This window comes from Varanus komodoensis, unplaced genomic scaffold, assembly GCF_004798865.1.
Source record: "Varanus komodoensis strain SLA01 unplaced genomic scaffold, ASM479886v1 scaffold3, whole genome shotgun sequence".
NCBI classification, from domain to species: domain Eukaryota; kingdom Metazoa; phylum Chordata; class Lepidosauria; order Squamata; family Varanidae; genus Varanus; species Varanus komodoensis.
This window is the reverse complement of record NW_025335761.1, coordinates 30,358,806-30,383,267: the sequence shown is the minus strand read 5'-3', so window position 1 is coordinate 30,383,267 and position 24,462 is coordinate 30,358,806. Positions and strand designations below refer to the sequence as shown.

Genomic DNA, 24,462 nt, shown 5'->3' with positions numbered 1-24,462 from the left:
GGCACGCCACCTTTCCGTTGCTGGCTTTGGGTTCTATTTCTTGATCACACAAGATTGTTTGCTCAAAAGTTGGGAAAGGTGAGGATAAATCTGTTGAACCCCACCTTTCCTGATTTTTTAAGATGGCTAACAATTAAAGGAAATTTGTATTTCCTAACAAGAAAAATAAATTCTTTAAAAAGGAAATTTAAAAAATCAAATTCAGAAAGTATAAAGTATCCCAATTTTTTTAAAAGAATGTTACCATTAAAATCCAACAGCTGAACATATTCACAGAAAAATCAGCTGCAAACGAAAACAATACAATTACAGTGGTCATAGTATAAGACAAATGAACAGGTAATAAAGTGCCAAAGGCTTTGTTAAAAAAAAAAAGGGAACATCTTCAATATCTGGCAGAAAACCAATAAAGAGGGGCCAAGAGAAGCCTCCCATGGGAGACAGTTCCATAGCCCAGGCAAAACTACAAAGACAAATCTCTCCCTGGTCCCAGATGGTACAAGCAAGAGATTCTGTTTTACTGGTCATGGTAAATGGGCAGGCCGGTACCTCTTACCCTGGATATAGCTGCGTGTGCTTGCAAATGCCCATACACATTGTTTACCATCATGATAGGTACAGGGAGGAAAGAGGAGCAGTATACAGAATGGGGTCTTTGCACACATATACCTCTCATAAGAAAGTTATGTTGCACCCTACCCTGAGGTCCCCAGGTTCTATGGCCGGGGGGCGGGTGTCTGGGCACTCAGATTCTGGGATGAAAGCAGGCTTTGTCCCTTCTGCAATGTTCTCCCTAAGTATAGAACTTCATCCTTTCCTACTGAAACAAGTGGGAACTATTCTTTAAATGGGAGAGAATGGACAGGGATACTCAGGAATGCTGTGCTAACCAGGTCTGCTGGAAATCAACACCCATTTCCCACTATGGTTATGCTGGAGGACAAGTTGGAGAGATTGGTTCCATGTGGTGGGTGGGTGTTTTGCAGGTTTTGTTCATTGCCACTTGTCATACTGGTAATAGCTAGTTTAATCTACTGCACAGAACTTTTGCTAGCCACAGTTCTGTCTCTCTCTCTCTCTCTCTCTCTCTCTCTCTCTCTCTCACACACACACACACACACACACACAGAGAGAGAGAGAGAGAGAGAGAGAGAGAGAGAGAGAGAATTTCTTCTTCCTGTTCAGCATTTAAAAGAATTTGAAGAAGCAGAGCCAATATATACTTTTTATTTGAATACCAGTATGAGGCACAATTATCCAAAAAGCATTTAAAAGGCCTGCATAAATCATGGGTCGCTATTAGCAAATTGCATGCTTAACATTACGCTTCCTTTCCTTGAAACTCAGAGAAGAAAATCTAGTCCTGTTGCTGTTGCAGAGGAAAACAATTTAAAATCAGGACTAACTATAGCAAAGTCAAACTAAACTAAAGACAAATGTTTAAAACATGGGAGCTTTTGCCAGATCCATGAACAAGTATTCTGACAAAACAAAACAAAAATACAACTGGAGAGTACTTAACGGAAAACAAGAAAGGTGTGAAATCGCTGTTTCAGCTAATAGAGCCTCAGCATTTGCATGAATATCTTTGCATATTGTTAGTTTCATATTTTAATCTTTCATTTGCACTGCACATGAACATCATTTATATTTTGCCAGCTTCAAATATTAGTCATTTGTGGATCACAGAGCAAAATGTTTTAAATGAGGTGATTTAAAGCATTTCTCATTATTAATGAGCACTGATCAGGTGTTGGTGTATCCAAAATAAGCATGAATATGCATAACAGGCAACCAAAGGATTGTCTAGATTTATAACAGAAACTTGTCTTTTTGCTGTATGAAAAGAAACCAGGAACCGTAGTTTCTAAAAATGTGCATTAACAAGAGGCAATCAGGTTTGGAATTATGGGACTGGATCACACAGCAGATAACCATTTTCCTTGGCTAAAATTGCCAACAAGTACGCTTGTTGGCTCTATATGATTGCCTTTTCAGCTGGAAAGGGTGACTAGAGGAGATTACAATCTGCTTTATGTAATCTGATTTCTATTTAAAGATGATATAGCTGAAAAGGATTTACATAATTATTTCCATAAGTACGCATAATATCAGGAAAAATCCAAGTCCATTTCAGCTAGGCACTGAAATCCAGTTAGTTTTACTTCTTTCATTTTTTGCCAAGCGGATTAATAGACTAAGGGAGTCCTCTAGCTGTCTGACACTGTTGTGGACGTGGCTACTTAATAATTTTCACCTGGGATAGCCTGGATTCAGCTGCTGTTGGCTAACAAGGATTTTGGTGAGGCTCTCCACTTGGAGAAGACCCACATCTAAACAAAATTGGTAGCAGATGCTTCCTAAAAATGATGTTCTAGTTATCATAAGGACTTATCATATCATTTGTTTTTTCTGCGAAATAAGCTGCTTTTGCTATACAACGTATCACGGAGTCCCTGTGACAGGGGCTATAGAGAATGATTATCTTAAAAATAAACACGTTAGAATATCTATATGCTTTCTGACTTCCTTACCATGTAAACTGTATTTCACTGTACCTCACTGTACCAGCAGCAAGATGAAAGATGCTGATTGACAGATAATACATTATACATTGGCAGGACAAGTTATACTCCCAAGCCCATTTAATTGCAATATACAGAGTATATTAAAAGATCAGCCAGTGTTCTTTCAGGATACAGGAAGTAAAGTGTATCTGTTTATTTCTGTATAAGAAAAGTGCTTATTCCACTGCTGAGGTAAGGTTCTGATAGCACTACATTGAATTGTGGATGCTTTGCCCCCACTTTACCCAGCAAACACCTACACTCTCAGGCAAAATTAGCTACCCAGCTCTATCAGAGCAGCACAACCATAGTTTAGTATGGTTTCTTTATCCTGTGGTGAGAAGATAATTTAATCTTCATTTTCATTCTACCCTCGGCATCAAGCAAGCAAAGGCTGTTCCATTGTGACAGGCTGTGAATGTTATGATATAGATTACTGTTCAATAGCCAAAAATGAGATTAAGAATTTTAAAAGTCATAGGATTTCCCTTTCCTTTCTCCCCTTTCCCTTCACCCAACAATGGCTGCAATAAATAAAATGATTAATAATTAAGTTATTCTACCATACCTGCCTGAGGAAAAAAACCATTTTTATTTTACAGTACAGTCAGCTGAGTATGCCTATGAGCAAATGGGTGCTGCTTAATTTGAATCTACTCAAGAAAATAAAAGCGACAATGTAATTTAAGTTGAGGAATTTTGACTCTTCCCCAACTCTTACTCTTTCTTTCTAACAATTGCCTTCTCTTCCCCAATTAAAACAAGCACACCCACACTTTAACTTAGTTAAAGATGTGGAGCATAATTATACTGGCCATCTTTTTAAAAAGTTTTCAAGAAAGCCCATTTCTTGAAACACAATGAAGGAATTCAGAAAATATTATCTAGAGAAACTTGTGAAGTATGTTTCCTGAAGTTATCTGGCTTCATTTTAAAAATGTGTGCACATGTTTGTGCGTGTGTGTGTGAAAAATCACACCCCCAAATTCTGTCCAAATAGAGACTGGAACAATGCCTTGAAACAGCATTAATTGTCACCATGGAAACCAGAAGAATAAGCCATTTTGAAACTGGCCTAGAAGGCGCTCATTGAGCAACTCAGGCATTTTTTTCCTGTCTCCTCCAGTGTTAAGGAACAAGATGCCTAGTCACTCAGAGGTCAAAGAAAGAAATCATCATGAAAGGTTTCTAGATGTCAACCGTGCGGTAGATGATGATGGTGGTGGTGGTAGTGGTGGTGGTGGTGGTGGTAGTGGTGATATATCTGTACACATAAGACTGCACTGCTTACTCTCCCAGCAAGAGAAACATCACAAAAAATGAGCAGGGCTAAGATACATATTCCCTCCCTGGAGCAAAACGTTAGGGCAATATTATGCGGCCCTTGCTCCTAAAGCTCCCTGGGAATTCTGTGGTTGTAATAAAACTTCAGAAGAGGAAAGGGGGAAAAAAGGCTGCATGATGGAATTCAAAATAATGCTCGAAAAGCACACAGAGAGATTAAGACATCCATTGTAAGACTTTTGTATGGTGCTTCTGTTGGTTATAGTGAAAAGAGGCTAGGCGTACTGAACACACAGTGGAGCTATGGCTATAAGGGAGAGAAGAATTAAGGCAGCGCAGATTTCCCTCTTGCTAGAAGTAGGTTATGCGATCTGCAGTGGTCTTCCTCTTTTTGACATTCCATCCAGTGCATTTTATACTTATTTTCAAGGCACCTTATTACTTGATTTCAGGAAAGAAATAAAATGCTTATGGTTTACCTTAATCATACCCTGGAAGTTTTCAAAGATTTTCTCCTGCAGGAAAGTAACTGCCAAATGTGAGAATGCATATATCCCTGGTACATGTGCATGTATGAGTGCATGCACGAGTGCATGGATGTGCACAGGCATGTGCACACAAACCACAATTATAAATAACTCCTCTCTACTGGCAGTAAAATGCCCACTGTTTGTAAAACTGTTCTCTAGTTGCACCCCAATTAAATTAATAAATGTACATTACTTTTAAAATGCACACATTGCAGAACTCGGTATTTGTCTGTCATCTGCCTACATATATACTCATGCTAACACTTTCTGGCTAGTGTTTGTACTCTTCATGCCTAGGCTTCATGGTGGCCCCTTAGGAAGCCCATGCCTAATGCCATTCATTGATGAACAAAGACTCTTTTTATTCCAAAGTCCAGGGTCCAAAGCTCAGCTGTATACATGCAGAGTAAAGGAATCTGCTAGAGGCCAGACTACCCTTCACAACGGCTCTTAGACATCCACCTTTTTCGTAATACCAAAGCGAGACATTTTACAAACAGTCCAGGAGCTTGGTTATATTTCATACACAGTCAATACAACCAGAATGCCTGGATGGTGTTCGGGTCTTTAGATTACTGTTCTGTCTAGACAAATAGCCATTACTTCTTGCAAACTTCTTGCATTCTCCTACTATCAATTTATGTCAAATAATTGCACAGTAAAATTATAAAGACTCCTACAGTTGTCCTTGTAAATTAATAATAAGTTTTCACGAATGGGATAAATTTGCTGCTGAGCCTTGGGAAAAAAAATTAAAAGTGCAATGTCATTTAAAATGGCTAGCACTCATAGAGCAAATTACATCTGAGGCTAAGAATTTGGTTTTTTCTTCTAGTTTATTCCATTTGCATGATCTAGAAATCACATTACTTTGGCCATGTATTGTTAATTGGACATAGATTGCATTATTTTTTAATATAAATCAAACTACAAATATTAATATGAATTGCAAATCCCCTAATAGAAGATCATAAAACAATCTTTTTAAAAGTATCTCTCATTAATAATTTAATTCCAATTATATCACTCTGAAAACTCAAGGAGGAGACCAGTAACTTATTCCTATTAGGTCTCTTTTGAGAACATTTTTTTAAAAAGTTGCATAGCTTTATTTATACATGAAAACAAATGGATTCCACAACTGCAAAACAAAAATTGATTTTGTTTCAAGGGTTCCAGATATAGAATATATGACATATGTAACAATTAGCCAGTCATTCCAGCTTTGCATCTGAACCTTACTCTGCTACAAGTTACACCGCTGACATAAGTCTATGGAAGAAAGGTTTAATAACTTTGTGGACTCATTTTTGTCCTTAATAAAATATAGTATTTATACCAATGGCTCTGCTTTTGTAAAAGAAGGTGATCCAAACCATTTAATTTTTTACTGTAACTGTAATATCTTTTGTGCCCTTTAATGAGTTTATATTAAATATTTAATACTGTTTAGGGCATACCCAGTACCACCAAAAACAGTTATATTCCCAGCAGTCCCACTGTTTCAGGCAGAAGGCTTGATTGATCCTCCTAGCCTGAATTGAGTAGAATGAAAAGAAGCAGTTGGAAAATAGCTGCAATCATTTAATGCAGATGACCTCTGACAGGCTCACAGCTCTTCTATCTGAACAGAAATTTGCATGGGGTCTCTGTGCAGAGGAACAATGTAACCTAAATGGTAGACAATCTTTATTCTAATGAAGTGGGTGTCAAGGTCAATGTAAAACTGCAATGATAAATGGTGCACCACTAGGCAAGAGAAGTTGCATAGGCATTGTACTGCTTTCACGTTAATTGAAGGCTGAAAATGCATGGAGTGAAAGCACAAGGCTCTTCTCACCGCTGTGTGTTGATGCAAAAAATGTTTTCTTCGGGACTCTGGACCACTGATATGAATCTTATTGCAACAGCAGCAGCTACACAAATACAATAGGAGAGGGGGCAGGAGTTGTTATGAGGATGCTTTATTTCTAGACTAACAACTTCAACAATCCACTCAGAGTGCCAAAAGAATAACAAGTCTCCAGACACCTAATGTAATTCCCATGATCCTTTTGCTATTTAGGAGATCGGTCTTTAATTAGTTCCAAACAAGCAGCCCTTTAGACAACTCTTCATTAGATACCATTCCTTCTGAAATAACTGTATAACCCCCCTCCCCCTCCCAGTTGTACTCCAATGTTATTATTTTTCCCTAGGTTCTAAGTTTCCTTGTTAGTATACAGTTAACATCTCCAGGTGTCTTTTGTTCTGAATAAGAATTAGACCAGTAAAACTGGGTTTTGTTATGCAAACGGTGGTATGCCTGGAGTGGGAATGAAACTACAATCTGTTATTGTGGTTTTGTCAAAATGGCAGTGTAGCTATAATTATGGCACTTCGTCAGTCAATCAATTTGTTCAACGCAGTACATTTTCTCCCACAAAAAATGAGCAAGTAAGCTACTTTTTCCAAATCCTTAACAACATAAGCCAGTTACTAGTATATTGTTGTTCACTACTGATTAAAAGTCAAGAATTCCAGCATCACCTATTCACACAAGAAATGCTGTCATAGCATCGGATGTCCAAAATCACAAGGTTTAGGCAGGATACATAATTCTGAAATAACTATAAGATGTGTACCTTGTCCATTCACATCCTCTTCTAGTAACGTGGTTCACACAACCTCTCCAAAATTGCAAGTTGAATTTTTAAAATTTCATATAATTTAAAATGTGTTATATCCAAATTCAAATTGGACCAAGGCATGTGCATTTCTTAGCACACACAAACTTTTTTTACTCATTCAAGTAGTTAAAAAGAGGCCAAAAGAAATTGCCTTGCAAAGCATCGTGGATAGCCAGTATTTGTCCTTTGTTAGTTTAAGCTTTTCTGTTCACAAAGTTTTAATAGATATTTTTTTCTTATTTGATCTTGTCAGTGCAGCCATTAAGGCCATAACCAATTCACACTAATAAAAAACATGTATTTTTAACACCTGGCAACTGTGTAATGATTTGTGTGTTCAAAACACTTACAAAAAGTATCTGAGTAATCCTTACAACCACCCTGCAGAGAGGTCTGTAGTATCTCCACATTACTGTTTGGCATCCTGGGGCTGAGGCTGCAAGACGAGAGGTTTGCCTAAAAAAGTCACCTCATGAGTTTGTTTCTTTAGGATTTGAACCAAGGACATCCCGCCCTGCATCTTGCATATCTCTGTTTTAGAATCTGGGTAGCATAACAGAGCAGAACTCAGCTGAGAATATCTTTACTAATGAGTAAACCACACACATATTTATGACCCCGAGTAAATGCAATTTAATTCGAATCATATTAGTCAGTGCCTCAGATTTAACAACTGCTCCACGAATCACTGCTTTGCATAGAGAATTCCATTTCCAAGATACTGCAATCAAGAGAATATACATCTGTATATAAAAAGTATATTGTATAGAAAAATGTTACTGATGAAACTGTTTAAAAAACCGTACAGCTTCATCTGTGTGTGATTTGTCAGGTCTGAAGCTTTGACGTGCCCAAGGGGCAGACCCCAGCCGGGAGTAGGCTGCAGAGCTAAATAGCTGTGAAAGAAGTCTTAATGTAGGATGGAATTCAAACTAACCTTGACATGACCTTAGGAAAAATATGCAAAAAGTAAAATGAATGCACTCTGCAAGATACATCCTAATTTTGTGGCCAGACTGGTTAGTTTCACAAACAGAACTGAGACTTTAAAAGCAAAATAAAATATGTGGTGAAGAGGAAACAGGAATTCAGAGTAAAATCTTAAGCAGGCATGATGTGTTACTGTGGAGGCATGTGAGCAATTTGGAAGCAATCCAAATAAAAACCAACACTGAACAATATTGTTGTCAGCCTGTCTATTCAGGAAAATTGTTTTTTTTAAGGTTGAATATAAATGACACAAAGCCAAGATTACATCATTGCATTACAAAGTCTGTTGTGGCTTTTAGCAGAACAAGCCCAACGGATCTACTGGCTGATGGCAGTTATTCAACAACATGGTTTTCAATGTTTTCATCTAACTTTATTGTTACACATACATATTTTAACAAAATCTCGTTTACAAATCTATGCTGCTACTTTATCCCAGAGGCAGCTCACTTGAAGCTTATAAAACAACTATAAGCTGATATATTGTCTTGATTTAGTTTTGATATACTTTTTGCCTTGATTGTTTGCTCTGTTCAATACAGCAAGAGCAAATCTATCCCAGGAGAAAAATTGGCTAATTGGATAGATACATGGAAATTTTAATTGATTTCCAACTTATTTTGCAATTCAGTGTCACCACCTTCAGAATGCCATTGTGGGAACTTATTTACTGCATTAATAGCAAAATACATTTATAAGAATATATAAGCACAATAACAGGGTTTGACTTCCTAGATCATGATCAATGGACCAGTTCAGACCCTTGAAATACCACCGTAGTGAACAAGCCTTTGGGTACAGTGGTGTGGACTTATTTGTTATACCCACTGTTCTTGGTGGTGACATGGTTGCAGAAAGAATGTGCTTCCATGCTCACATGAATTGCTGCCATAATGCAGCACCTGCAACCTTGATGTGCAGGGACAAAGGTCACATCCTCACTACTTACTTTACAGTGCTACTTGCTCAGAGCATTTAAAGCATCTGGGATACAAGCTGAAGGGGATGTGAGACAGCACAACTAGCTGTGTTGATCCATTACAATTAAAACAGAGACTAGGTTTAGTGATACTTGTATCAGCAGAAAGGAATTAATTAAGTCAATGACTCCTTAGCTACATTGGTAAAAACCGCATATTGTATCATCAGAACTGGTACAGACTTTGGACATGTTCACCTGAGGTTTAAAGGATATCATTATTTATTTAGGTTGCTTTGTATCGCAATATGAATGTAAAATCTACACTTCGTATTCTTGTTACAAGTCTGGATTGTTTTCTTTTTACACTACTGATGATCATACATTCACATAAACAGGGTGGGAGGGGCAGACAGCCTCATCTATGAGAAGGCTTGTAGAAGATTGAACTGTTGGATTCCACAAATCTTTGTATTTTGTTTTAATTTGCTGGAAATATTACACCCAAACAATATTACCTCTATTTTTCAGCCATTGCACAGGCTTATTTGGCATGTTCCAAGCACATACACAAAATTCTCTGTACCTTATTCAAATTGTCTGCATATATTTGCATGGCTTATGCAAATGTATTTCTCAACATACTTGATGGCAAACTGAAAAGGAATATCTTTAAATGAGGAATCAATAATGTGTACATATGGGCACCCTGACCTATAACCCTGACCCAATTAAGCAGGAAACATTTAGTCCTTCTCAAAGCTCAGCAACATCAGCTGCAAGGACCATTTGGAAATCATTTTTGAACTATGGAAGTCACTTTATTGACAATTCACCTGAATGTTCTGTAACAACATGTCCAAACAGAATTCTATCAAATGAATCATTGCTAGTGCAGTGGTAGCTATTTAAAATAACAGAATGGTGAGGATTTGAAGATCTCGGTTTAAACAAGCAAGCAAATGACCAAGAACTTTTTCTTACTATTGACTTCATGCTGTAATAGTATGACTGAAGTGTCAAAATAAATGGAATCCCTTGGATAACCATAGGCCAAGAGTTTCAAACATAATCCAGATGTTTGGTTTTCAATTGCATTCACATTTGCAGAAATATGAAACCTATGAGAAGTAAAATATATCCATGCATATTGCATTAGTGAGTTTTACCACTAAATTAAAAATTTTATGTTTTCTCAAAGCAGAAAATGTTTTAAGTTAAAGTAAGATACAATGAGATACAGATTACAACTTTTTAGAATGATTGCAGTGTTCTGCACAAAAAATCTGGTTTCTTGTCTTGCTGGACCAGAACCTAAACATCCCTGGATCATGACTCAGTACAAGAACCGTAGCATAACTTGGACTAGCATTGGGAACCAATTAGAGCCCAAGTTCAGATACAGCAGATTATTGTGACAGAGTGCACAACTAGTCATGACCTAATGACCCTCAGGTGGGGCAGGATTGATTGAGCAATCTGCTATAGAAACAATGCAATAGAGCAGAATATACTTCATGTTCTACATACATATGAAAGATGGCCATTAACAGAGGCCCTCTTACATGGCAAACCATCCAGATAATCTTTGTAGACCACCCAGAGAACTCTGAATGTTGGGCAGCAAAGAAATGTCACAAATAAATAATTAAAATGAATAGATTCATTCCAAAACCATGGTTGAGTGGGAACATAGAGATGGACTGTTCAGTGGCTACACCCAGACTGTGAATCTACTGAGACATCCTCCATGTTCCTTTCTGTATAGTACGCCACAGCAGTGGCAATCAAATAAGAAGCCATAGGTAAGGACAAGCAATGCCATTTTAAATATAGGTTGAGTTGAGAATGATCAAGAACTGGGATCTCTATGCCAGTTTAAATCTTGACATCTATTTAGTATCTTAACCTGGACTTGGAACAGATGCATTGGATCAGGGCTCAAGAATCAAATTATACATGTATCACTTAAAGTTCAGTGTCATAGTTAAAAGATGAGAAATTGATGGCATGCAAACAAAAGGACAAAACTAGTCTGTGTATGGAGGTCTTGGAATAAAGAAGAGGGGTAAACTAAAAAGGAAAGAACATGAAGGTAAACCATCTGGAAGGGTGCAGGACTAATGAGAAGGCAACTTCATAGGAATCAACACATTTTTAATGATTCAATCAGTCAATCAAGCAATACCATCCAGTAGGAATATAGGTGTGGCGACCTCAGATTCCAGCAGCCATGCTCCAAGCAACCAACAGCAGGGATCACAGTGAAATTGGGGCTTCCAGCCAATGTACTGAGATCTGCATTTCAGAACAGATGACATCTTTCTGATATTTCAATATGAAAACTATGTCTAGGCTTGTATATGCAATTCTGTTTAGCGGAAACAGCCAAGCAGATTTATGCCTTTAGGTTAATCTCATGGGTAGTATTCAGTGGTGTTCCAGAACTAGACTTCACAGTGCTCTGCTTGTGTAAAGCAACATTTTCACAAAATTACTAGTACAATGGTAAAGCCCCAAATTTCCCCTACTGTGCTAGTTATGTTGCTTTATGCTACTGCACTGTCATTAGTATTAGTACTGCGATTGCACTGGGTATCACACACTGTCGTTAAATAACTGTCTAGTGGAGGCAACTTTCTCCTTTCTTTTAAATAGTTGAAGTATGCTTTAGTCAAACTGGAAAAGACATGAAATGTTTGATTGCATTTGATGTGTCCAGTTGTTTTCTTCTAAACAATGGCTGCCAGGTGAGACACCAGAATTGGGACTGTGCAATGGTGAGGAGATTTACTCCATAGAGCTCACTGCAATCCTGGCCAATATCCTTTAGTCAAAGCTGCTACTAGCTCTGGAAGGGAATCTTCCATTAGCCCACCAGGGCTATATAAAAGAAAAAAGATACCACTGGACATATTAAAAGCAGACAAACATTTAATGTTCAGTTGTTTCTATGTATATATGAAAGTTGTAACTTATAAGAGAATACAAATAAATCTACAGAAATAATGATGAAAAACTAAATTTCCATAAACATATGATCCAATTAAAGTTAAGGATTTTGAAGTTTCTTTCAAATTGACTGAAATGTAAGAATATGGGTACCATTCCTATAGAAATTAATGGGCTTTCAAATGCTTAATTTTGGATGGCTCATGCTGCTAATTTTTAAAAATATGACAGAAAATGACATTTGTAAAATAAATAAATGCAGTGTACATATTCGCTATTTAATCCAACTTGTCATTTCTGATTCTTTCAGTAATTTTAATAGAAAATAAAATATAGCTCCTCATGTATTCTTTGAAGAAATATTTTATTCTCTGTAACACTCTAACTGCAGTCCTACACATGTTTACTCAGAAGAATTTCCACATTCAGAGCGGCTCAACAGCCAAGTAAATGGGCTTAGGACTGCAGTCTAAATCCTCACTAGTAGATTTCAATCCTACAGAATAGGAATATAGGGTTATGGTATGAAGTATTAATATGGCATACATTTAAAAATGAGAGCAAGATATAAATATTTCAGGAGAATCCACGGTACTTTATACATTAATAGGCCACACTGGTAATATGCTGACCCTATTAAAAGTAATTTTTCAGGCCAATGGTGATTGGCATTAGATACTGACATTTGAAGAATTGCCATTATATTGATTTTGTTCTTTGCATTTTAAATAATCGGCTGAACAAAGTGACACTGGTAGAAGTTAGCTGTCATTTGGTAAAGCAATTAAGCACTTAAGAAAAAAAAACTAGAATATTTAAAGCATGCAATAATTTTTAAGGATATTATTCAGTTTTTCAGTCCTTCACTCGAAAGGGAGATAAGATAAATTCTGTTGTTATAAACACACTTCCTCTTGCTCAAAAAGAACCATAGAACCTGGCGTTAACATTACAAATTCACCCACAAAGAAATTCACCAAGAAAAAAAGGCATTTTAATGAATTTGTTTCATTATAAAAGTTGTAAGACTTGAGCTAAGCTATGCAAAACACAATAAAGTGTGGGAGGCCACCTGGTGGTCAAATGAATCAACTCAACTTGAAAGACAGGTGAGCAAAACATTGCTCCATACTAAATGAAAAATACAGAAATGTAACTTCAGTTAGAGTGCATACATGTAGGAGGAATTTAAGAAACAAACTCTCGCAAGGACACCAGGTCAATGACTGAAGCAGGAAATCAGATGGTACACAAACTAAACAACAGACGAATCCATTCTTTAATTACTTGATTTTCTTGGGCTGTGCAATGATGCAGATGATGTGTCAGCAAATGATAATTGTGCATTTTAGGGGTACAGTGGAATTTTTAGACCGTAGACTTCTAAAAGTGCAAGGTAAGGTAAGAAATTTATATTGTAATCTACCAGGTTTTGGAAGCAAACCATGGGAGAGGAAGTCTGATAATCTGTGAGACTAGCATAGAAGAGAGGGTTTCAACAGATGTAGCATTCTTTACTCCCACATGACAACCTCCACCTGTAAAAATTCCTTCTTCTGGATAAATCTTAAGGTAAATCTTAAAACTGTTCACCTCTACAGTTTATCACAGTACTATCAACCAGGTCTGCATAAATCATGATAGGAGGTATTAGAAAACAAAGAGTGAGTCCCTCTCCCTTGCATAAAAATTCAAGAAGAGTAATGCTGGCTCAGAAAAAGGTTCCATCGAGTCCAGCATTCTGTTCACACAGGGGCCACCCCATTACCTGTGAGAAACCCTCGAGCAGGACATGAGTGTATCAGCACTTGCCCACACATGTTCCCCAGAGACTGGTGTGTGTAGGCTTCCTGGTTTTCAAACTGAAGGTAGTATATAGCCATCAGGTCTAGAAGCTATTGATAGCTTTGTCCTCTGTGAATTTGTCCACTCTCCCTTTAAAGCCATCCAAACTGGTGGCCATCACTACTTCTAAGGGAGATGAACTTCATTATTTAAATTTGCACTTCCTTATATCTGTCCTGAATCTCCCACTAATCAGCTTCAAGCCCAGATGCTAGTAATGTTTCCTTACCTTCTGTCTCCACAGCATGCATAATTTTATACATCTTGATCTATCTCCATTCCCTCACCTTATTTCTAAATTAAATTGTCCCAGATGTTGTAACCTTTCCTCTGTTCCTTGATCATTTTAGTTTCCTTTCTGCACATGATGCAGAATTGCAACTTCAGTGGAGTGATATAACAGTGGTTATGTTTTCCCCCCCTCTCTTCAAGTCTTTGTTTAAAATATTGATTATTCCTCTTAGTTTTCTCTTTCTTGTCTAATGACTACTTTTATTTTCTTACTAAGTTTTTATTAAATGATTTTTATTGTACTCCATCATCCCAGTGTACATATCAGAAAGGAAGATATTTGTGCAGAAGTAGGTTTCTGCATGCACTGTACAAAAGATACAGGGGCGCAGTGGCTTGTTTATCCATCTCTTCATTTTGATGTCCTCCCGGTCTCTACAGAAACAGTTCAATTGATCCTTTTGTGCAAATGAGGATGTTTATCTTCTATGGGACTACAGGATTTACATGACTAATTATGCACAACTCAATCAGGACCACTGTCTTCCCTGGCATGTCACTCCCTGCATCTTCTTCAAGGTGTTCCTACTGTACATTCATTGCTTGGAATCTGTGCATGATTGCCAGGGTGATGGCCTTGCTATGTTAGTATGAATATTGGCATGTTCTCATTAAGGCATCTGTGATATTAGATAGAACATGTAATTAAAAACAAGACAAGGCCTTGAGAGTTTCTGTATATTTAACTGCTACAGTGCATGACATTTTTTTAAGGTTTGTCCTATTATTCAACATTGACCTATAACCTTGAAGCTCTCTGTTTCATTGTCTTGCATTAAGTTTTATAATGTGTTCTAGATGTTTAGTATTTATATTTATATTTACATTCATATTTATGATTGCTATTTTGAAGTGTTTCTCACCTATGAAAGGGTTATAGTTTGACCAAAGTACTTACTGTGTTTCTCAAGAAATTTGTTGTTTTTAAGTTTTGGAAAAGTTTTTTAAAAAATACAAGAGCAAACACAAGACTAAAATTAAGTATTTTTAGTTACAGAAAAAATACGTTGAGACTTCTGTTATAAACTGTGCATCCTTCTTAAATTGATACTTATATTCAGTGGAGGCTGATATTTTGTTTATTATTTATTTAAACCATTTCTATGCTGCCCCATTCGCAAAAAGCCTCGGGGCGGCTTACAACATTAATAAACAAACATAAATAAACAGTTATATAATTAGGCTTAAAAAACCGGAAACATCTCAGCACTTACATCAAAACCCAATAAATACAGTTCATAAATTAACAATTAAAATAACTTTTAAATAAAAAGGTCTTGGCCTGGCACCGAAAAACAAATAACGACAGCACCAGGTGGACCTCTCTGGGGAAAAACTGAGTGTTGGCATGGAAAGCTGGTGGCCAGAGAGAGAGCCGAAGGGTCACCGAAAGCAAAGCAGCCTCCTGAATTCCCAGTAGCAAGGAATACAGATGAAGAAAAGAGAAACTGGGATGCATGAACTTCAAGCACAGTGGTGGAGGGAGCTCATTCACAAGTTCTTTGCACTCACATTCTCTTGTTCCAAAGAACCAAACCACTCTAAGATAATAACTGCAAATTTTGGGGGAGTCACACAGCAGCACAAAATATGTTTTTACTGCTATTAGTATTGTAATTAACATTGATAAGAGTGATACCCTTAGAGTCAGAAAACAGAGAGGCAGGCTTTGAAATGCAGCAGCCATTCATTGCAAAAGGGCACACATAGATCAGGGCTAGCAGTGGCTCTGCATAGTTTCAGTATTTGAAGTTGTCCAGGCTTACCTTGAGATGCCAGGAATCAGACCTTCTGTATCTAAAGAATGTCTTGCACCACTGAGCTAGAGCCTGTCTTCTTTTTAACACTCTTTAGTCATCCTGTAATCCTCAGACTGAGGGTGGTGAAAAAGGAGACCGTCTGTTCCTCCCCACATACATTTCATACAGGTATTGTGAGGAACAAATCTAAATATTTATCACTCAGCCCATTTTTAAATAACAGTTGAGGCCAAGAGACAATTATATTTGAAATGAAGAGTGAATGAACAACATCTGCTCAGTTGCAGATACTAATTTATTCTGAGCTTGATCTCTTGCACAAAATGCAAACTTTTCAGTTTTCTAAAAAGAAATCTTACTTTCCCTAGCAAGGCATATGAGGAAAGCATTGCAAAACAAACTGGAAGGATCCACTTTGAACTCCCCTTGTCAATGAAGAGAAGAATAAAATAATAGAATTCTCAAAGTCCTGTTCACACATTTATAGCATATAAGCTGTAATTGCTGATAAAGAGCACCTGTATTTACAAAGTATTAAATACTACCATCCCCTTCATGGATCACTGCCTTGCCATGGCGAAGGGGCTTGTATAGAGCAATGAAAGTATGAGCTATGCCATGCAGGGGCACCCAAGACGGACAGGTCAAAGCAGAGAGCTCTGAAAAAACGTGATCCACCAGAGATGAAAATGGCAACCTACTCCAGTATCCTTGTCATGAAAACCCCATGGACAGTATCAACAGGCAAAGAGATATGATGCCAGAAGATGAGCCCCTCAGGTTGGAAGGTGTCCAATGTGCTACTAGGAAAGAGCAGAGGCCTAGTACTAGTAGGGCCAGAAAGAATGAAGTGACTGGGTCAAAGCTGAAAGGACACTTAGTTGTGGATGAATCTGGTGGTGAAAGGAAAGTCCAGTGCTATGAAGAACAATACAGTATAGGAACCTGGAATGTAAGATCTATGAATCAAGGTAAGCTGGACGTGGTCAAACATGAGGTGACAAGACTGAACATCGACATCTTGGGAATCAGCAAACTAAAATGGCCAGGAATGGATGAATTTATTTCAGAAGGCCATCAGATATACTACTACGGGCAAGCATCCCTCAGAAGAAATGGAGTAGCCTTCATAGTCAATAAAAGAGTGAGAAAAGCTGTACTGGGATACAATCTCCAAAATGACAGAATGAGCTCAGTTCAAATCCGAGGCAAACCATTCAACAACACAGTAGTCCAAGTCTGTGCCCAAACCACTGATGCTGAAGAGGCTGAAGTTGACCAGTTCTGTGAAGGCCTACAACACCTTCTAGAAATAATACCAAAAAATGATGTCCTTATCACCATGGGGGATTGGAATGCTAAAGTAGGAAGCCAAAAGATAACCAGAATAACAGGCAAGTTTGGCCTTGGAGTACAAAATGGAGCAGGGCACAGACTGGCAGAATTTTGTCAAGTGAACACGCTGGTCATAGCAAACACTCTTTTCCAACAGCCCAAGAAACAATTCTACACATGGACATGATCAGATGGTCAACACAGAAATCAGATTGACTATGTGCTCTGCAGCCAAAGACGGAGAAGCTCTATACAGTCAGTAAAAATAAGACCAGGAGCTGACTGTGGCTCAGATCATGAGCTTCTTGTTGCAAAATTTAGGCTTAAGTTGAAGAAAGTAGGGAAAAGCACTAGGCCACTCAGGTATGACCTAAATCATATCCCTGAGGAATATACAGTAGAGGTGACAAATAGATTTAAGGAATTAGATCTGATAGACAGAGTGCCTGAAGAACTTTGGACGGAGGTTCACAACATTGTACAAGAGGTACAATGCATCCCAAAGAAAAAGAAAAAGCATCCCAAAGAAAAAGAAATGCAAGAAAGCAAAATGGCTGTCTGAGAAAGCTTTACAAATAGCTGAGGAAAGAAGGGAGGCAAAAGGCAAGGAGAAAGGGAAAGATACACCCAACTGAATGCAGAATTCCAGAGAATAGCTAGAAGAGATAAGAATGCCTTCTTAAATGAACAGTGTAAAGAAACAGAAGAAAACAATCGAATAGAAAAGACTAGAGATCTCTTCAAGAAAATTGGAGATATAAAGGGAACATTTCATGCAATGATGGGCATGATAAAGGACCAAAATGGTAGGGATCTAACAGGCAGAGGAGATTAAGAAGAGTTGGCAAGATTACACAGAAGAACTATACAAGAAAGAGTTTAACGTCCCTGATAACCACAGTGGGGTGGTCACTGACCTCGAGCCAGACATCCTGGAATGTGAAGTCAAATGGGCCTTAGGAAGTCTTAGCAATAACAAAGCTGGTGGAGGAGGCAGTATTCCAGCTGGGCTATTCAAAATCCTAAAAGATGATGCAGTTAAAGTGCTACACTCAATATGCCAGCAAATTTGGAAAACTCAGCAGTGGCCACAGGATTGGAAAAGGTCAGTTTACATTCCAACTCCAAAGAAGGGCAATTCCAAAGAATGTTCAAACTACTGCACCATTGCACTCATTTCACATGCTAGCAAAGTGATGCTCAAAATCCTATAAGCTAGGCTCCAGCAGTACCAAGAACTACCAGAAGTACAGGCAGGAGTTTAAGAGGGAGAGGAACTAGAGATCAAATTGCCAACATACACTGGATCATGGAGAAAGCTGGGGAGTTCCAGAAAAACATCTATTTCTGCTTCATTGACTATGCTAAGCCTTTGATTGTGTGGATCACAACAAATTGTGGCAAGTTCTTAAAGAGATGGGAGTACATGACCATCTTATTTGTCTCTTGAGAAACCTATATGCGGGTCAAGAAGCAACAGTGAGAGCTGGACATGGAATCACTGATTGGTTCAAAATTGGGAAAGGAGTTCGGCAAGGCTGTATACTGTCGCCCTGCCTATTTAACTTACATTCAGAGCACATCATGAGAAAGGCGGGGCTAGATGAATCACCAGTTGGACTTAAGATTGCCGGGAGAAATATCAACAACCTCAGATATGCAGATGATACCACTGAAATAGCTCTTGGTTCAACACCATTATTTTGTGAATTAGCTAGGTTCAGCAGCATTATTTTGCATACTCATGCGCAAAGTCTTTCCCAAGCAAAGGTAACAAGAAAACTCTTCTTGTAGGGTGAGCATTCCAAAAATATATATCTGTTTTTTAAAATATGGAAGGAATTGCTTTGTTCTTGCCCAGGAAGCCAATCTGAGCAGGACATGTGCTTGTGTTCTCCTTTGCGACAGTGAGAGTACCCAGCAAACAGGGAAATGCTCAAATTTTATCTGGACAATCAGAGTCTGGAGGATGGACATGCTGGCTGTAGCAATGCATTGGCACCACTTGCCACTTTTCTACTTGATGCCCAGAAGAGCACACAGCTTTCTCCTCCCAACTCTCAAGAGGAGAAACTTTGCTGGAAAAGAGAAGAGGCAAGTTATTTATCTGTGCAGGTAAGCAACAGCTTTGTTGGAGGCACCATCTGAGTGTACCCCCTTTCTCCACCTTCCATCTCTCTATGTCTGCTTCTTTGTTCAAGAACCGCATTGTGTATCACACTGTGTAGGGAGGGAGCTCAGAGAAAGGCTGGCCTGACTCAGGGGTGGGGCTGGCCAGCCCAGGGAAGTCTCTTTCATTCTCATGTTCTCTCATTACACTCCCCCACGCTGAGACATTATTCAGAAGCACTTGGATCTTCAGACTCTCCTCCACTTTTAGTTGTTAAAAAATATTATTTCAGAAGGCAGAGGTGGGAGAAAATGTGGTGCTCATGGTAATCCTCATTGGCATACTGTGTCTTCCCCCTTCATTTTCTTCATGAAGTTTGTTTGCTCATTGCACCTAGCTCCCAGAAAGCAAATAATTTTATTTGAATATATATTTTTTAACAGTCTGTCGCTCTATCTCGGAAGTACAAGCCTCGCAACACAATTCCATGCCTGCATACTGTAAGTGCCACTGTACTACAGGAGCTCCAAGAGCAATGCAGTAGCTGTCCCAGAAGCATTTTTTCAAAACTAGGGGATGTTGTTAATGCAGCGGTTTCATTTTTATCCCTTTCCATGTGTGCAGTGGTGGGATACATTATTGTGTGTCAGGGGAGTGGTGCAATTCATTTCTATGTATTTTCTTATGAGGTTAATTCATTTCTGGGTCAAGCTCATTTCTATGGGCATGTGTGGTAAAAGCATTTACTTAACCCTCTTCCCCAGTAAAATATTTTTTAAAACTTCTGTAATGATATCTGTGCAGACATGATCATCCTCATCCAAGATAACATGGAATGTGGTAGATTTTGGATGCTCTCAGAACTTAGTTCTGGATTCCATAGATTCCTTAGTATAACCAAGTTTGGGAATGTGGTTCTAGAGGTTGCTCTAAAAGGGAACTGAATTTGGACAGCATTGTTCTCTGAGTTTGGATATGCCTGTCTATTTCCATTTAAGAATCATACCTATAGAGAATCAGCTTCACACACATGTACGTGAGAAGTAATACAAAAATAAGTACTGTATTCACAGTTCCCCTTCCTGATTTAGCAGCTGAGGTTCCTGTACAACAATCTTTTCTTAATATTTGTTCTGAGCTTGATAAAGAAATGAAATGTCTAGATACAGTTAATGACTGTTCTCTGAAGCACTTGGTTAGGGAACCAAGCAAAGGGGGTGACCTTGGACTCAATCCAAAATGGTGCCCAAGTATGACATATGTATGTCATTGAGACTACTGGAAAGAGCAATCAGGATGCTATTCAAATTTCATGTAGATGTGTGGAAAATTGTCAAGGATGTACAATGTAATTATGTCTGATTTTATAGAGAAATAATTCAAATATTATGAAATTGATATAAAGGAAGGACAAAGGAAAATGTGCAAGCTCTCAGCACTGAGGTCTTTACACTTGGAGAATTCTTTCCAATGAACGTTCATCATCATGCAGTGGTGATGGACACCAGTGGTGCTAGATAAGGCCTGGCACCCTCTACATGTTAATTCAAAGCATGGATGAAGTCTGTGCACCTACTCCATGTGGTATGAAATGCTCTTCAGTATAAGCTTTATCATGGATGTAGCATACAGAATGAAAGCATTGGAAAAAGAAACCAAGTCACTGATATCTTCTTAAACCCTTTCTTCATTTTTGTAAAAGTAACATAAAAATATCTAGCTCTATTTCATAGAAATGGGTTTTTGACTTGCAACACATCCTTTTCAGTCAGCATTGGGAACTGAAGTCATATTTTATGAAAAGCTGAAGGCTGCAATTTTTGCCATTTAGGCTAAAAGTTTATTAGCAAGCCATAATCACTATCCTGATTGCAATTAAAAAGGCTCCCAAATGGGTCAACATGCTTAAGTGCGATCTGCAATCATTTAGATTTTAACATGATGGTTATTACTTATTACCAGGATGCACAATGAGATATTGATTACTTTTAACCTTTAGAACTGAGGATTCAAGAAAGGTCAAGGCAGTAGAGTTGTCTACCTTTCCTGTCTAGTAAACTTATGGCCTTTAACAGATTTCTAATGATTCTAGTTGGCAAGGCATAACTGAAATTAGTTTATTCTCTTGGCAGACAGCAATTATGACATATTTTCAAAAGTCTGCATGGATAGCATATTTTGTACTTTCTGTGCAAACTGGTTCTTTAGAGCTGTGGAGAGCACGCAGGGGCCATCCAAATAAACTTCAGCTTCTGTTAGTGCTAATTGTCTTAAGGCACTCTTAGTCAATGAAATAAATGGACTGAGCACTGAAAATAAATAAAAAGACAAATGTTGCCAATATTGTCATACGATAGATGGATTTGCAGGGGGATATATGAAAGTATATGGTTTGCAGAAAGATACCGTAGCACCCACACAAAATTAAGAAGATCAAGTCTTAATGTATGTACACTGAATTCACAGCCTTCCAACGTTCAGACCTTTTAACATATTTTCTACCCAGTGGTAAATTGGTAAAACTATATCTACACTTACATTTGGCTTCAGTAAACATGCAGTCCTTTTTATCTCCTCAATTAGAATAAAATAATCTAATTGGACTAATCTGTTGTACAAAATAAAACAACACAGAGAGGACATTAGTTGAGCGGACACTATTTCAGCGTTCTGTCACTTTGCTAACACTTGGAATGGCTTCTTGCATTTATATCCACAAGCAGAACAGAACCCACACTTCAACTTCAGAAGAATTATGGGCAAGAGAAACATCTAACTGTTGTGTTACATTAATTTGCAGAACACTTGGCATTATCAATGCCGAGTAGTCAAATTGTTCCAGGTTGTTCCGGAAGGTTGTTATTAATAGCATGTTTTCTGAGGAAAGTTCTGTCTACTTTTGGAACTGCATTTCTGTTGCCAAGGAAACTCCTTTAAGCACAGCATTCTGGGAGCACACACTGCTGCTTTTGTTTGCCAGTGTCCTATTCATATCATCTAAGTAAGCACTTTACACACACTTCAGTCTGCAGTTTCAAACACTGAAGTATTATAGTTTAAGTTTTCCCTCCCCTTTAAATATACTTTGCTTTTCTCTTCTTTGAGGTTCCCAAATTATTTTGCCTTTATTTTAACAATAAAGGAGAAAATTATCCCCCCGCCCTGCAACACGTTTTCATTAATTTGAATTACAGCTTCATAGGTTATAACATTAGTCTTTAAGTGTTAATTATCTTTTCACTCGGAAATTAATGTAGTCATTTCCTACTGACTCCTGCTTCCCCTGTTATTGGAGTACGGAGCAAAACATGTCATTGAATTCTGAGGCAGAATTATTGTTGTGATTAATCCTGGTCACATGGACCATCTCTGCCAAAAGGAGATCACTGAAGAAAGGTGACAAAGACAGTGATTTCCTGTCAGCAAAGAGTACGACAGGGCTGTCTAGAAGTGATGCAAATGAGGGAAACTTTCACCATGGTTTGTTTGATCCACTCCAGGCCACAGCGTTGCACAGAGGCAAAGAGAGAGAAAGCACAAGGAGCAGCAGCAAATCTAGAGGAGAAACTGAATCGCACCTTCAGAAGTACAGTGACACTATACCCTTCAACATTTTACCAATGGAAATAGAGATACTCTCTTCTCCCACAAATGATCAGTGCCCTAGCCCTATCCTCCTAACTTTCATATTATGCATCATGGAAGGCTCTCCTCTGTGTGAGTGATTCATTTAACTCTGCAGTAGCCTACTTTGCAATGATGAGTAAAGTGTGTGCTAGAAATGGGGTCATGGAAGAGCTTTTAAGATGAGGCATAGTAGCAAATGCTGCCTAGTTGTCAAGTGAATTATTACATCTGCTTATTCGTGGACAAATATTAGTTATATTCTACCTTAACTAAAATTCTTTCTAGGTTGCCAAGAATATTTCTATATGCTAACATTGTTATGCACTCCTGATAGTTTACAAGGCACAAATGTAAGGAGCATACCCAATCCTATACAGGTTTGCTCAGAGGCATCACTTACTTCTCCTCAACAGGGCCAGGAACCAAGAAAAAGGAGTATGTGTCACATCAACGGAAGCCAAACTCACAAGCAGATACATTTTAGCATAAATCTTTTTTGACAAAGAACATCACTGGGACAACAATGGTAGAAGAAGCCACTTCTCTCCTCACTCACAAAAACAGTAACTCTCAGCTTTTAAACATAAACCTCTCAGGGAGACTAAAAGAACCCAGTTACCAGCAAAATGAACCTCATCAACTGCTCCATGCATGATGGAGAGGCAGGGGAACTTGCCTGTGATAAGAGGCTTCCCAATAGGAATTCCTTACCAAAGTCTGATGTGTAAGCTTATCAGCCATAGGATAAGAGGGCAGTTTTATGGATAAGTAATGGGTTAAAGAACAGAAGCAGAGAGAATTGTGCCATTTAACATTCATGAATGCTCTAGAGTCAGGACTGATTACTGTAGTAAGATAGTCATGTTTCCCAATCCCACAAAATTATTTAGCAGGCTGACTGAAATCCTAAATCAGGCCCCAGAAGAGCATGGGCTAACCGGAAAACACACAATGAGGTAAAATTATAACTTCACATATACATAGAAGGATTAAAACTAGCTGTGTTTTTTCAGTCAACAGATATGGTGAATGACAGGACCATTACTTGATTTATACCACACCTTAAAAATCTTTTCAAGATGGGTAACAAATGTAAAACAAGACAATGAAATCACTACCAAGATATTTAAAGTACAGCAGCACCAAAACAAGATCAACATAAAACCAGAATCAGTACAATGGTTAAAGCAGTCATTTAAAATAAAATTCATCAGAAGTTATGAATTTTCCACTAATTTAAATGTGAGGATAAATTTTTAAAAGTCTTAGCATGGTGCCTAAAACTTGTTGGGCTGCATGTTGGGCATTTCTGAGATGCTGGTGTGCCATAACAGAAGAATCTGGTGGCTCCAAGCCTAACCTGTGATGATTGGCAGCAACTGCTGAAGGGTCACTGATGACAATTGTAACTGTTGTTTAGGTTCATGTGGGAGAGGACGTCCTTCCACTATGTGGCTTCCACACTATATATAAAGGATTGGATCTAAATTTAGTTATGTGGAACTGGACTGGAGGAAGCAGACACCTTTGTCCCTTCCTCCCAAGGGCAGCCCTTTCAGCCTGCTGAAAATGCTACAAAGAGA

General features: G+C 38.2%; 1 protein-coding gene across 2 annotated transcripts in view; it reads right to left on the bottom strand.

The window, feature by feature from the left end:
* Positions 1-24,462, bottom strand: part of AKAP6 (A-kinase anchoring protein 6) — a 232,942-nt gene that overhangs the window by 47,061 nt on the left and 161,419 nt on the right. The gene's annotated exons all lie outside the window — the stretch shown is intronic.